The sequence below is a fragment of the Myripristis murdjan genome, chromosome 12 (assembly GCF_902150065.1).
Source record: "Myripristis murdjan chromosome 12, fMyrMur1.1, whole genome shotgun sequence".
NCBI lineage: Eukaryota > Metazoa > Chordata > Actinopteri > Holocentriformes > Holocentridae > Myripristis > Myripristis murdjan.
This window is the reverse complement of record NC_043991.1, coordinates 12,813,642-12,830,205: the sequence shown is the minus strand read 5'-3', so window position 1 is coordinate 12,830,205 and position 16,564 is coordinate 12,813,642. Positions and strand designations below refer to the sequence as shown.

General features: G+C 39.4%; 1 protein-coding gene across 4 annotated transcripts in view; it reads left to right on the top strand.

Annotated features, from left to right (window-relative positions):
* strbp (spermatid perinuclear RNA binding protein) overlaps positions 1 to 16,564 on the top strand; it is a 107,895-nt gene that overhangs the window by 41,284 nt on the left and 50,047 nt on the right. For all 4 annotated transcript variants that reach the window (XM_030065521.1, XM_030065524.1, XM_030065520.1 and 1 more), the window contains exon 2: positions 2,166 to 2,272. The gene's annotated coding sequence lies outside the window, so the exon portion shown is untranslated. The remainder of the gene's footprint in view (positions 1 to 2,165; positions 2,273 to 16,564) is intronic.

Genomic DNA, 16,564 nt, shown 5'->3' with positions numbered 1-16,564 from the left:
TCATGATATCACCATTATCATGGGTAAAATATCTATGTTATCAAATCGTGAGTTACTCAGCGATTCCCACTCCTAATAACTATGACAAGGCAAGATGTGCATGAACACCCAGGTGATTGTGAATTAATTCATGAAGCTCATTTCCATATCTGTAGTTAAATATTTGCTTAACACATTAAAAAATGGAGGCTTATTTTGTCCCCCTCATCCTTTTTAATTGTTTTGTTTTTTACCTAAAATATTTCCCCCTCCTTGTTCCTATGTCTTTCCAGTGCCACTTCATTTTCTGCTTTGCATGTGTCTTTTGTTTTTTTCACTTTTTTCACTCTGTCCCTCTCCATCATCAACGACCCCCACCACCTTCCTTCATCCTTACTTTCTGGAGATGTGAGTGGGACAGAAGAGGAGAAGAGACTAGAACAATACAGGTCTTGGTTGTGCATCAGTGAATCATTCATTATGCGATGCAAATTAATTTCTCTATCACACAGAGATTAAAGATGCGCTTATCAGTGTGCTCAACCTCTCTCCTCTTTCTCTCTCCCGCCCTTTCTTTCCTAGATTACAGTTGCCTTGTCTTATGCTAGGTGGCAGTGGAATGTGTGCATGTGTATACATGCGCATGCGCACTTGTGCCCATGTACTTGCCCATGTAATGTGTGCTTGTGTGTATGTATTTCCACATGTAATAAATAGCACAAACTGGAGACACATTTTTACCTCTGTATACCCTTAAAACTAGCATACACAGGTAAAAAGCCAATTAATTCTCTGGAATTTTTTTGGCCTTTGTTGGAAGGCTATGGTGATACAGTATGATACAGTAGAAGCGTGCTGTACAGCATAACATTCTGTATTGCACTGTTTTGTGTTGTGATTGACTATTGGTTAGTTAGATGTAGGGAAGCTTGCTCTCTGTCTCTTTGCGTCAGTATTTTTCTGGAAGTATGTCTTTGTGTGGGGTAGAGGAAGCAAATTATACACAGCACTCTGTTGCGGATGCCCCTTAGCTCTAACATAGCTTTTATCTTATATGCCCTCTATAACAAGAGACAAAAAATATGGTTTCTCATTTTGAGGTAGCAATGGAAAGGTCTGGACTGTATCACAGATGTTTATGGTGTCCCAGATGGTGCCAGACAAATGTGGAGTTTGGAGTAAAAACTGTGTCTGTGTTTGCATACTGTGAGGAGGTCAGTACATCATGTGCAAATTATTTTCCAGTATGTTGAAATTTTTGTTGTTTCTGTTGTAGTGTGAGAAGGTACAATGAGTTTATTTGTCCCACTGGCCAGTCAGACTGCAGCAGGTGGCCAATCAGCCTGCAGCAGGATATATCATCATTCTGTTTGCTGTAAAGTAGACAGACGAGCAGACAAATACAGTGGGCATAATGGAACTTTTAGTATGGGAACTTTTTCACATTCGACTGTAATTTCAATCAGCCTAACCATCCATGTACACCATTAAAATTATCATCTTCTTTCCATCTGCACGTATGCATATGCAAACAACAGTTGTGGCCAGTAGATGCATAATTGTTGTTGTCTTTATTGGTCATGAACGGGCACTTGGCTTTCTGTCTTGCAGGGTTTGGGCCCGCGAGGCCAGACCTGTGAGACTTCATCGTTTTGTCAACTCTGTTTGGAGTCAGACTCACTTGTTCAGTGTTGTGATGTGCACACTCATGTTGTTGTGCCATCCTAAAGTGTGTGCACAATTTTGATGCAAGATAGGATTATGTAGTTCGGCATTTGTGAGATGTCATGAAACATATGGATGTGTAATGTTCCTCTGTCTTACAGAAGAAAAAAAAAACATTGTCAAGTCCATGTGCTGTTTTTACAACTTACACCTGTCGGCACCTAGTATTATTTTGATGTCCTCATCAGCATGGCTCAAAATAAGAGCAGTAATCCTGTGAAGCCATTATCTGTCATGAAAAGAATTTCATAAAAGCAGTGGTAACTTCATAACTTGCATTTTCAAATAGGACTTAGGATTTAGACACCCTTATTCACTTGAATAATGAAAGACATTTCATTTCTGCTTCTGTTCTTCATATCAGTATCCATTGTACAGTGTGTGGATTGAAGTTAATTGAACATGACCCTTAAGTGCTCCTGTCATCATACTGACTGACCATTCACCTTGTTTTTCCTCAGGTAGTCAACCCTGCCTGTCCTGGTCACTGAGACTCCAGACAGACAGACTGAGAAGACACTGAAAAAGAAGCAGACAGATAAACAAACAGATAGGAGGACAGTGGGAGGTGAGTGAAATGAATAAAGGAATCTCTCTCTTTCTGTCTATCTCTCTGTCTCTGTCTCTGTTTGTCTCTGTCTTGCTTTCACCCTCTCTCTGTCTCCCTCTCTCTCTATCTCTTTCACTCTGTCTCTCACTCAGTGAGGGGGGCTGCTATAGACCATATGGCTTGATGTTTACAGAGCTGCCCAATCAGCCAGAAAACGACAGAAGCCTTGTAGCAGAGAGGTCACTTCACACCCCTGCTGGCCCCAAGACTGCATGTATGTGCACGTGCATACATGTATATATGGGTATTCATGTTGCTTTTCTGGTATGAGTTTATGAGGATGGAATCAAGACTAATTTCTGCAGGCTCTGGAACATGTCAATACCCATCAGAAACAAATTGGTGCTTTGTACTTTGTCTGCTTACCAGTCAGTGCCTCTATGAGAATTGTGTTTTATGTTCACTAATAAGAAGTCTGCAATACTTTGTTTTAAAAGCTCCCACAGAAGTAATTAAGCCAACGATGATTGCTTTTAAAATTTTTTTTTTAACAATATCCCTACTTGGATGATGAGAGAGCAATGTGAGGGAAGTAAAATGTTGAGAGCCGGTTTTCATTTGTCAGTTGTTGCAAGTGCATGGAGTTTTTCTTTATTCACTCAGCCACAAGAATGCCACCACAGATAACCTTTATTATCGTGCCATCATTTTTCACTTGTTGAGAGAAAAAAAGAGTGTTGTGTTCAAAGGGGGAAAGCTAGTGTTTGTGGACATGGTTTGAAGAAATGAAAATCCACATGGAAATGTACCAAGCAAGAAAAAAAGTTGGAAGACAGTTGGTGTGCTGGTTCGTGTGTGTGAAGCAGAGGACTGTTTCTACCCTTCTATCCTTTTCTTTCATCCCTTTCCTTCTCTTCTGTCTTCCTCTTTTCTTCTGTTCCCTTTCTCTCTCTTCTAGCTTTCCACCTGTCTTTCTTTATCATTAAACAGTCCAACTGTCTGTGTGTCCATGCATTTAGCCCTGTCTGTGTCACTCTATAGTGTGGTCCAATGTCTGTACGTTTATTTATTACATCCTTTTTTTTTCATTCATCTATCATCAGTCTAACTGTCTGTTCCTCTGTTTGTTTGTCTGCTCGCCCTCAGTCTGTCCATACGTCCATACATCTGTCCCTGTCTGTCTGTCCATGCTACTGTCTGTCTGTCCATCCATATGTCCATGCATCTGTCCCGTTTTCTGCCTCAATATCACTGCCTGCTTATCCATTTATCCATCCATCTGTCCCTCTCTCTGTCAGTCCTTCCAGCCATTCATGAATCTGTCCATCTATGCCTTTGTTTGTCTACCTGTATGTGTATGTCTGTCTGTCTGTCAATCCGTATATCCATTCATCTATCCCACTGTTCCTCAGACCCCTCAGCAATTTATCAATTCATCCATTTATCCCTGTCTGTCCATTTGTCCATCTGTCCATCCATCCATCATGTCTCCATTTATTTACCTGACCACTCCTCTAGCTACCTACCAGTCCATCTACCACATCCATCCTCTACCCAGCCTTGCCTGGTCTTTGTTCTTCTCTGTTTTTGTTTCTTTTTTGCTTTCTTACTTCTCTTTGCTCCACCATCCACATCTTTCTCTTTTTCTTTTATTTATCCCTTGCCTTACACAAGTTGACACGTTTTTATCTGTGCATTCGTTTTTGTTTGTGTTTTCCTCTTGTGTCTTTTGTGTCGCTTGATCTAATCTTGTATCAGTGCTGGGTGACCTTCTGATATAGTTCGATACTGTTGGTCACACATTACAGTTTGATTTCATTTTCAATATGATGAAATATTTAACTCAGTATTGGTAGTATATAGTCTCTATACGGCTGGAATTGGCAGTGAAATGATGCATATTAAATTGTGTGCTGTTTTGTGTAATCCATTAACTTAATAAAATAGCCATAACTGTACATTATGCTTTTTAAACTATAAAGAAGAAGAATAATCAAACATGTATCTTGACTTGATTTAGTAATCCTAAGACATTAATTTTTGTTTCCGACAATGGTTGAATTTCAGTAAATTGACACGAACTGGACATAGACTATCAATACAGACGCAGCAGCATGTTTAAATGCTATTTAATGCAAACTGCTGAGCTGTGACAACTCAATCACTGAACGAGGCAACTTGCTTGTACAGAGTGTGAACCAACTGCTCATTGTGTTAATTACTTTTCCTAATAAAGTCACAGATTTTTGCAAAGATATTTTTAGGTCTGTTTTAGGATTAGTCTCATAATTCTAGTTTTCTGCTGCCAGAAAAGACAGCAAGAGACTTAAAGTGGATGGAATGTAGAGGAATAATAGCACTCCGGTTCATTGTCTAGGCTTGAACCCAACGAATACTGGACTTTTGGGGCTGATACTGATATTTAAGGTAACACCATATATGTGCTGGAATCTTTTTACACTTACAAATAAAGTTAGAGCAAAACATCCTCATATTTGGCCATAAAATAGTGGTAATAAAGATATTTACTGGATAAAATAACGATTTTTTTCTTATAAAATAAATGTTCAAATTCCTCATCTCCTCAGCTCCAGTGCTCGTGTAATGTGTGCTTCTTTCTACACTCACCATTTTGCTATTGAACAATCACAGGAAGGAATCATAGATGAGGCAGATACAAATTTCTCTGCGGACAGTAGCCTTAATAGACAATAATTCAGTGCAGCTACAAGACATGTTTCATTTTGAGTGAAAGGTGAGGCTGCAATTATAGACGTGCCCCCAATGTTCACAAGCTAGTTAGCTAGCTAATTATATTTACATGCTCATAAGCCTTTCTTTGATTGAAAACAACAAGTTCATACTTCTCTGGGGGATGATGACCATGATTCTGAGAACCATGGGAAATCAGTAACTGAAGTAGATGAAAGTGAAAGTAAATTATGACTCTAACAACAATACATCACAAAGAACTCTTTGAATGGTATGGACATCACCCATTTATGGTGTCTAAAACATATCCAACATGTCCAGTGCCTGTCTCTGTCTGTCCACCCACCTACATATCTGTGTATTACTTTTACAGTGTATCTCAACTTGAGCTCAACATGAGCTATCTCAAATTGAGCTGTGAGTAGAAAAACCGCCATGAAAAAATAATGTGTTATTGGTACAGTGAAAGCCATGAATTTATCTTGTGGTCAGCGCTTCAGCATCATGCTTCCACTGAGGCTGCATTTAGGTTAGACACACTTTTGATCACTATTGGTCTGTGGTCTTGGTGGTCGCTGGGTTCACTGACTCCCTTGGTAAACTGTCTACTTAAATAAGGTAGCTTTTAATAGCAAACACACAACCGCCTTCCCCTAGCATCCTGGGTGGTTGTTTTGGGGATATGTGTGAATAATTGATTGCCATGGTGGTTTTAGCAGATCATTGGTGAGATTGATCCAAATAATAAAAACTGTTCCTCTCCTCTGCCCCATAGCATTCACAACTACAAACTACAATACAATGTCTTTTGGTTTTTTTCCCTATTTGGATCTGTATGCTATCATGAATGGCTTGTTGCCGCTCCCTCAGTGAATTCTGTTTTTTTCCTACTTATTGTTTACAGGCTTGTACTGTAAGCTCAGGGCTGCAGGTTTTGTGACTTTTTCTATACCGTGTCATGCGCATGCACAAGCACAAGCACACAGGTTCACTGACATTTGCACTTATAGGTGCACACTGTCATATGCAGTGCACAAAACCTTATGCATACTTCTTTTCAAGTACAAACACACACACACATACATTCACCCTCGCCGTAGAGATCCGTGTGAGTATGTTCCCATGCTCCTGCTTGTTTCCCTGAGCTCATTCTGTCACTCAGTCCCTCCTGTTCCCCTCTCACTGCTCTTGTTACCTCCTCTGCTCCCACGTTTTTTCTTGTCTTTGTCTATCCTTGTATCTCAACCTCTTCGCTTTGTTCTTGGTCCTCCTTTCTGTGTCAGTCCTTCTTTCTTTCTTGCCCCTAGCCGCAGTGTCCTTGAGAAAGCAGTGACTTTGTCAGTGAGTGCAGCAGAGCGCATCTTTCTTTCTCTACCCCCCCCCCCCCCCCCCCCCCCCCCCATATGGTAGGTCCATAGCAGCATTGTCAAGTAGACCCTGCCCATATGAGTCCATGTCCTTAGCGTCCATAAATAATTCATCACTAGTAACCCTTGGTCTGTTTTATGCAAATATTGACAAACATATCTAAGGGAAATTTTTTTACTCATTTTCTGTGTTGAGCACAAATTTTTCCATACTTACTGTTTGCAGAAACATAAATCTTCAACAAAGTGCTGATATGAACAAATACCTGAAACTTACTGGTTTTTGCATTCTCTAAATTAATTCTTCCAACATTGTGCTGAGAGGAAAAAGTACACAGGAAATGTATTAGTTAAATAAAGTATGTACACAGTATTGGCCTGTATTTAATAATGTATGTGATATTGCTTGTGGCTACTAGACTTTCTAAGCCTATTATCACAAACTGTAGAATGTGTAAAAGTATGAATTAAAGTATGAAATAGGTTATTTTGTCTTGTGACACATAAGGGGCCCATTTTATGAAATGGCATTAAACATACAGTATAAGAACATGGTTCAGTTTCTTCAGAGATTGACAAATTTGAACAAAGGGCCGTCAGGTAACAGCTAACCATAGTAACATGTTTCCTTTGGTGTTTTTTTCCTCATTAAAGGTGCCCTCCACTAATCTTGGATCATGACGGCCTATTGTCACAGGTTTCCGTGGCTGCTGAAATATAGATGAAGTTTGATTGTCTGGTTGTAAGATGAGATGTTACGGCCTCTTGATGCTGTTTGTTGCCATTGGCCTCTTTTCCATTGGAGTTCCAAGTGTGTGTGTGTGCATGCGTGTGTCAGGTCACTGCTTGTTCCTGGTGCCTGATGTGCTTTCCGTTGGAGATCAGGTGTCCTGTGATTAGTTGGCTACCATGCCATATGGCAGATGTGTGTTTTTATGATTGTGCCCTGTATGTATTGCTGGAATTAGAATAAATTATTTATGTCATGCTGAAATGCTGATGCTAAGTTATCCATTTTTAATTTTCATAAGTGCCAGCCTAATAAACACCTTTGCCATTGCTGGTCTAGCTACACTCATGAAAATTCCAAATTAAAAAGATGCATTGTATGCAGAATTCATTGTTAAAGATGGGTTACATATACAGAATGTATTTGCATGAGTTAAATCAGATTTTTTTCTGTCTAGTACCTAGGAAAGTTCTTCTTTGACTCTTAAATTAACTAGCTTGTACACTTCATGGCAGTATCTCAGTACCGCCATCTTGTCTTCTCTCTCTCTCTCTCTCTCTCTCTCTCTCTCTCTCCTTCTCTTTCCCCCTGTGTTTGTCCCACGTTCAGCTGAAAATGCATCCGTAGCCATGGCGACCAATCCCAAGGGGAAAGTTGAGGCTGAATCTCTTTCTCTCTCTTTTCCCTCCTTTGTCTCTTGCCTTGTTACAGTCTAATGCTTTCTGTGCACACACACACACACACACACACACACACACACACACACACACACACACAAACATGCACAAGCAAATCAGCATTTAACAGCACAGGAGAGGCAGTTCATGAGTCAAACGCTGTTTGGGTTATTGTAGTAAAACACAGAGTTGGTTCAGAAAGACCAAACCCATGGGTAGAGTTGGAGCTAGATCACTTTACTTCTCTTTCCCTCCCATGTGCATTTGATGTTTTCTTTTCTACAATAGTTTGTTTTCCTTTTTCATTCTTCCCTCTTTTCTGTATGTGTTTTGTTTATTTTCTCTGTTATTCATTCTTTATGTGGCTCTTCTTCTACTTTTTGTGTACCTTTTTATTCCTTTCTCGTCTCATTTTCTCTACCCTTTTTGAAAAATGCAGTGCATTTCTGATGTGGGTGGATTGTGTTAGTTTTCTCACCTGTCCTCTTGTGAAGTATATGACCATAGCTGTGTGTGTTTGAACCTTGGACATTAGAGGCTCACACAAAAAGGAAGTTGACAGAGAGAGACTGTATAGAAAAAGAGAAAAAAGATGCAGTGAGGAGGTGGAATAAATTCAGAAAAAAAATAGGAACATGAAAGACAGCGTTTTGTGCTGGCTGACCCTTCTGCTCTCAGCCACAGAAGGGCATCATTCAGCCATCCTTGTATTCAATCTGTGTGCACACAAGCGTAAGTGTGTGTGCGTGCATGAAACTGTGCATTTCTGGAATGCTTTGAGATTATGTGCAGCATTATAATGACAGAATTGCAGACATTTTGATTAGAATTGATTGATATTAATGCAGACACAAAGAAAATAAGTTGTTGAAAGTAACGAGAGTTATCCTTTAATCTTCAAATCTTAATCTGAGTTGAATGGAAAGAGCCTTGGGCTAGTCACCGTCTGAAAGACACGCACACTAGCAAATCAGGAATTAAAAGTGCAGGAAATACAGTTTTGTTAATTAATAAGAATTCATTGTTAATTATTAATTCTTCTTGGAGTTAGGCACGGAGTTGAATTTAGTATTAATATAAAACATTTTGTCATAATGGGTAAAAAGTACTAATGAATAATTTCGTCTCCCCTCACTACTTCTCTTCTTTCAACTTTCCTTCCTCATTTTGTCCGTTTCATTTTTTCCTCACGCCTTCCTTCCCTTCTACTTTTCTTCTTTCTTCCTTCCCTCTCACCTTCCTTCTTAATTCTGCGAGTCCTCTGACATTTCTATCCCTCATGGCTGCAGTCTTTTCCTCTGTTGTTTCTCCCCTCTCTCCAGCTCACACACATCCCCTCTACCTTCCACCTTTCATCTTATAGCTTCCTCATTCCTTACTCATCCCCCCTCTCCCTCCTTATCTGTATGTACTTCCAAATTTTATCCCATTTTTCTGTCCCTCCTCATTCACTAACTTTATTTCTCTCCCTCCTCCACCTTTTCACTTGTGACCATCATTCCCTCCCGCATTAAATCATTCGTAGTAATAAATGTGGTTGATAATTTCCAACAATATCTAGCAAAACAGTTGTAACTGTCATCATGTCATCATGACACCTTGTTTTCACTCTTTATCTTCTCTCTTCCCTCATTCCTTTTTGTTCCACTTTGTTTTCCCCCTCTGCCTTTTTTGACTCCTCCTTTCTTCTATACAAAATCCACTCCAACATCTTCCTTTTCTCTCTCTTCCCTTTTTTCTTTTTTACTATATTTTTCATGTCTTCTGTTTCTCCTTCAGTGTTTTCCTTTCTCCATATTCCCTTCTCACCTTCCATCTCACTTATTCTCTTTTCTCACTCCTGTATACCTTGTCTCTCACTCCTTCATTTATAATCCCCTCCCTCTCAACATCACATCTCAATCCTATTTTTTCCCTCCCTTCGTCTCACTCTTATTCTTTATCTCGCATTTTCTCATAATTTTTTGCTTTCTCTTTTACCCTTCCTTGTCCTCTTACTATCTGTTCCTCTTTATTTTGTCTCTGTGTCTCATGGCAGGAAATTTTCAATTCTGTATTACAACTTTATTTACCAGTCTAAAGATAATGGCTCACGGTTTCTTTAGAGATTGTGCTGCATGGAGGGCAGTGTTAATTTCATCAGTAAAGAAGATGACAAAAGATGTTCGTCAGTGACCTTTTTTCCATGACGAGATGAGCAAAAAATAGATCATAGATAATAACAACTATGCTGATGTGTATGTTTGGTTTTGTTGATGAGACAAGACGGTCAGACTTTTAAAAATCCCACCTCGTGTGCGTCTCTCAAAATATAATCTTGCAGTGTGCGGCCCTGGCATTGGTTGAATTGGTTGAATGAGGGCGGTGCTGCCGATCCTGATCCCCAGCCACAGCCACACAGGTATTCAGAGTTCACTATGTATGAAACCACACTCCAGTCAAGCTCACTGGCTCAGTTGGAAAAAAGAATGGATCTATGGACACACTTTATAATGCTGCAGAAAATACAACACAGTGCATAACTGCAACAGAAGAGACACCCTGTCTTGCTGTTTGACGGGCCTAGTTGTTGTGATCACCTGTCAGTATTAAAATCACTGTATTTGCATTTTCTAATGTTACACTAGAAGCAGCTAAATAAATATATCCACAACGACTAAAACAAAACAAAACAAAATAAAAAAAAACAATGTGTTTCTTGATTTGGACTAACGCAACATTGAGAGCAGGGTCCTATTACCCTGCTCTTCACACTCCATACATGCATACTTTCTGGCCTCTCAACCTTAGAAACCACAAAAATCAGTATTTAGAGTTGATGTTGCATTTGGTCCTCTGTACTGCGTTAGATAAAAATCATTAAGATGCTGATATACAATTTTTTTTTTTTTTTTTTTTAATTTAACCTTTATTTAATCATGTTGCACTCAATGATATATAAAATCTCTTTTCCAAGAGTTACCTGGACACAAAACAACATAAAAGTTGCAAGTAATACAAAATAATACTATTTCAAGAAAAAGATAACCATAATAGAAAAGAAAACAATTATTTTCATCTTTGAATCACTCAGACTTATAACTGTGACCGATATATTTTCATCACAATATCTAGCAAAATAAACCATGTGATCATTTTAGCAATCATGACACCATCCTAATTTTACTTTAATCTAATCTATCTAATGCTATTGCTGGCTCCTTTTTCCTCCATTATTTTTCCGCCATTTTTCCCTTTCTCTCAAGTCAGTTCCTCTCCCAACCTGTGCCATCCTGACATTCCATCTCTGAATTTTCTCCTGATTTCTCTGCCTCTATCTCCTGCTCTCCTCCTTTGCAACACCTCCCTACGTATCCTCATACCATGCTTATTCCTTGTCTGTCTGTCTGCCACCCTCCAAAAACCTTTTGTTTCCCTAATTTGATTCTACTCCACTCTTTCCTACTCTGTTTACTTCCTTGTCTCTTACTTCCCTTCTACATTCTCCATTTCTCCATCTTGCTGTCTCTAGTCCCTCCATTCCTTTCCTCTCTCTCTGCTTCTTTTTCTTCCTTTATCCTTCTGGCTCCATCCCCTCCCCTGAGTTGGATAGACAGACAGGAAGTGTGTAATGAAATGTCCATATCGAGCACACTACCCAAATTGACCTGGAATGAATGGAGTCACTGATCCACCCCTGCTTAGCACTGAAAAATTGTGGAGCAGGGGGTTGGGAAAGACATGGGAGCTGGCTAATGTGGTGCATGCAAATATTTTAAAAATATTACTTGCATGCAGCATGCAGCATACTGAATATACAACTGCATTTATGTAATATCTGATCTAAAATGCCCACAACAATAACTGTGGATCTGTATGAGTGTGTGTGCTCATCTACTTCAGCCCTAAGACAACTGTTATTCCATTGCTCCAGGACGCTATTTGAAAATTTAACAAGATGTAGATGGCTATAGATGTCCGCATTCAAGAGATTGTGTCTAGTGCTTGAACGGAGAAACAGAGGCGGATTTGAGAAGAGAACAGCCAAATAGAGACCCAGTCTGAAGCACTTGGCATGTCATTCTGAATCCATCGTGTGAAATTTATTTTGTCAAAGCACTTGATCCATGTCTGTGATCTGGCTTTCCTAATACACCTCACTAATCTGCTCATCTGCCACCACCACCAGCCACGCCACCGCTTTTATTAATGAAAATTGACAGAGAGTGAGAATAGAGACATTGCTGGGATGGCAAACACTACTCTGGTTGTGTGCTTGCCTCCCTGCATGTGTTGTGCAGTAGCAGCCCATTAGGGAATTAGTCCACAGCTGGCCATGGGATATCCCTGCCCCTTAACTGTCCTCGTGGGTGCACAACTGGTGACACCGTGTATGTTTCAAGTCACAGGGTATTGGTAAGGGTTTAGCAACATTACATAGACATTGACTTTTGATCCAGATTTTGTCCAATAATTTTATAGACCGATTTTGATCTTCCTGTGACCCACTTTTTGGGCTTTGACCTGTTCCCAGCTTTGAAACCTATTGTTAAGCCCTCTGCAGTCAGCTGCGGCCAGGGTAGCAGCTGTTGACTGTCATGCGACAAGACTAGGGTCTTTTGATTTCCGCAATGCAGAAAACATGGACAGAAGGAATTTGCCACAATGTTGATGGAAATTTTTAAAAATCAGTGTCTTCCCTACCATTATAAGCATTTTTTTTTTTTTTCATAGCACCTTGCAGAATAAACAGAAAAAGCGGCTGAGACTCTCTACCATGTTTTGGTGTCATTTATGGGCATGCTACTGCAGCTTCTGTCCCCTGACTGCTGTCTGTGTCTGTGTTTAACCATGGGCAAGGCTCAGCCCCTCTTCCAAACACACACACACACAGTCATGTCAATGAAGCCCTCTGAGACAGCTAAGTCATCCAAAAAACAGAGGAAATTTACAGTAACATCTAAATTTAGAGCTGAACAATATCCATACGACTACAATGAGTCAGGAGAACGACTGTTCTGTAAGTTTTGCCAACACATGATTAACTGGGCCCGTAAAAGTTTGTGCGATGATTAAAAGTTCACAGCAAAAACAAGAGAGGCACCGTGCTAGCAAGAAGAACTCATCACTTCAACAGACTCTCAGTAGTGCAAGCACATCAGCTGTTTCGTGCCTATTGAAGCAATTATAGTTAATTAAAACATAGTTAATTAAATTTTTTAAAAATTAAAATAGTTAATTAAATTTTGAATATTTTCTTACTGAGTTGCTGAAATTTTATTCATCTACCCAATGACTGGACACTTTTTGATGACAAAATGAGCTTAAATCGTAAAACACAGAATTCAGAAAATATTGAATTTGGCAAAAATAAAATGGAATTTGGAAAGAATTAAAATAGATTTCATGGGGTCGTACAAGACCAATAGCCTTGGCACATTTGGTAATGTTGAATACCAACCATCTGAAATTGCAGGTACCATGATGCGAAAATTATACCTTTGCTAATTGCTCCCAAGTAAAGGATGCTGTCCAGAAAGACATTTGCAGGATATTTGGATTGATAAATTCCAAATCCTCTTGTTGAGTGTCTCATCAAGCTCCTGGCCATCAAAACAGCCGGAGTTAAAGAGAAAAATCCCTTGGGGAAAACCAAACACAACCCAGAGATGCGGTTCTTATTTTTTCTTCTTCCTGTCTCTTTATCTGTATGTATCTGGTACGTTTCTGGTACTTATGTGTATTTTGTGTATAAGGAGTTTATAAGTCCACCCAAAATTTTATACCCAATGAAAATAATGTTCACTCCTCTGTGGTGTTGTAGTACAGTAACACTACAGGGAAACTTGCAATGAGTGATTTCAGTTGGATGTGACATTGTCCTACAGAAAATTAATCTCTTTTTTTCTCCTTCATTTTAATTTGACAGCTGACATTGTCTCCCACCTGTAGAAAACCTTGGAATAAAGCCAAACTCATAATAAGGCATTTTAAAATCTATTAAAAAATATCAATATAAAATCAGCCTCTCTTTTAAGTTTCTGGAGAAGTTGTTGAGATAATGCAGTTGAGAAGGACACTGAAGATATGTTGTGTTTCGCATTTGCTCAACAAATTAATAATGTCTGTTTTGATAAAGTCAGCGGCTCATATCCGATTAGGCCCTCTCATATTAAGGCAAGTTGTGTAAATATGTGATGTAATAAATTAAAAAGTAAAAAAAAAAAAAAAAAAAAGTTTGTTAGCTATGCTGACATAATGCTGTATCATAAGGTGCAGTATTGTATTTTCATTTGTTCTTATTTATAACCAATTATGCATGAACAAACTTGGACAAGCATGTGTACATGCACACACACACACACACACACACACACACACGCACACAAACAGAGGATTGTGAGTGTGGCAGCAGCACAGCTGTGTGTGTGTTAGCAAACATGAGCTTAGCAGTGAAGAGCCTTTCAAGCAGGATTAAGCTGCTAAGTGTTAATGGAACAGACAACTAGGCCAAAGACCACTGGATATCACTTACACTGCAACAATCAGTGTCAGTTTGTGCATGTGTGTGTGTGTGTGTGTAGATATATGAATATAAATAGGTAGGAGGAAGAGTGTGAGATCATACCCTGCAAATTATTTGTGGAGGGAGAAACAGAGGAGAAAATCAGCAGGAGAATGCCTGCGTGCACACATACACACACACACACACACACACACACACACACACACACACACACACACGCACGTCTTCTCAGACTATAGACTATAGAGCTTCAGCAGGGCCCTGGCAGGACCATCTGTTCCTGCTGAAATCAGCACAGCAGTATCCTGCAAGTATGCACACACACATACACAGTTGCAGCATACTACAGAGCTGGCATAGTGATAGTCTATTTATTCCCCAGACTGACGCAGGACAGTACCCAGCTGCATATGTATGCATGTGTGTGTGTGCAAATGCACATGCACGTGTGTTAGTCACTCAGTCAAAGCTATACAAAGATCGCACAAAGTGAAAATTGGCTCTCAGTTATCAATGCCTAATCACAATGTAGTCAAAGGAGATGACATGCAAGTGGAGATTTGCCTGAGATGACTAATTTTAAGCTTATACTAAGATAATCTATGCACAGACTTGCAGATACATATTAAAACACAAAAGTATAGTAGCATACATCACAAATCTGGCCCCTCCTCTCCATACACCCATCCCCCCACCCACCCACCCACCCACACACACACACACCCACACACACACACACACACACAAAAATCACAAATACATGCATCCATCCTTGTTAGCTTGTGACTATAAGTCAGCAAGAACCATGCACACAGACACACACACACACACACACACACACACACACACACATGCTCCCCTCATTTTAATAATCGACCGAGGGGAGTTGCTCCCCTGTCAATGTTATCTATTTCCCTTCCTTAACGCTACATCAGCGTTTTCTCTGCTTTCTGCCGTCTCATCAATACTGTTTACTGTGACCTGCCCTGGTCTGCACCTACAACTAGTCAAGACCGAATGCACAGTATTGTAGCTGAAGACACATGCAGAGTTATGGAGTATCTTTCTCTAAAGAGTATAGTGTATGCACCTATCAGTTTAAACATGGATGAATGGCTCATGACGAACCCACCTGTCCTTCAGCAATATGTCAATTTAAACAGAAAAGAAAACATTTTTTTTCATCTTGCATTTAAAGTGAACTTGTCACTGGTAAGAACAACAACTGCTCGTTCAGTGTCAGTGCAGGTTCAATGTTAGCTCACGCGGACAAACCAGATTTCTACCGCTGATAATACTGTGGCTGAAAATATTTTAGAGAGGGTGCTCATATTATTTGCAAAAGGTGTTTTCAAAGCAGCTGTTTACCCTTTGCATAAGGCTGAATATATAGACACAATGTGTTGTTGTTGTCATCGTTGATTGGGTTAATTGCTCCTTGTTGCTGACCTACTCCTTGATCACAATCTGTATAATGAGTCAGACCTCTTAAATGAAGATAATAACCATTAGAACAAGATGGACAGCTGTTGGGTGCTATTGTTATGGCAGAGGTGGACCTGAAAGATGTAGCTGTCACAATACAGCATTCACCACAGTCCAGTAAATAGACTCAAGAAATAAGCTTAGAAAAAACATCTGCATCTCAGAGAGGGATTTAGTGTTTAAATAGAACACTTTGGAAAAACTACCAACTTGGTCAAAAAAAGACAATTGTGAGGTTTTTACATATGCAGTCTAGTTTGTTTCAATATCAAAGGAAGAGAAAATAATTAAATATAGAATAATGTGCAACAGAGATAAAAACCCAAAGGAGCTTGTGAAAGCATTCATTATAAAAGAAAAAAAAAAAAAACACAAAACAAAAACAAATGAAGATGACAGGCAGGCAAAAGAAATCAGAGAATAAAAAATGAATGGCAACAAACACATATTTAATGGCATGGGTAGCAAACTGAGTGAGAAGTAAGGTAACTAAGATAAAATTACCCTGGTGCATAAAATGAAAGCAAAGGGGGAAAGGTGTGCTTGTGAGTGGGAGTGGAGGGTGCTTTTGTGTTATTTTCATGTGTGTGGAATGAGAGGAAGTATGTTGTGATGCTGATAAGAATCTTAAAATAGTTTCAGATCCTATGTCCATATTTGAAATTTATCCTTGGTTTGCTATTAATGTTGCTTCTCACAATAATTCCTATTCAAAATGACATCAAAAACACTTGCAGACACACTGTTTGTCTCAGAGGCCTGGGATTATATTATCTTTAATATTGGAAACTGCTTTGATCAAACACTGAATCACTTGGTTGAAAGCACTGAGCA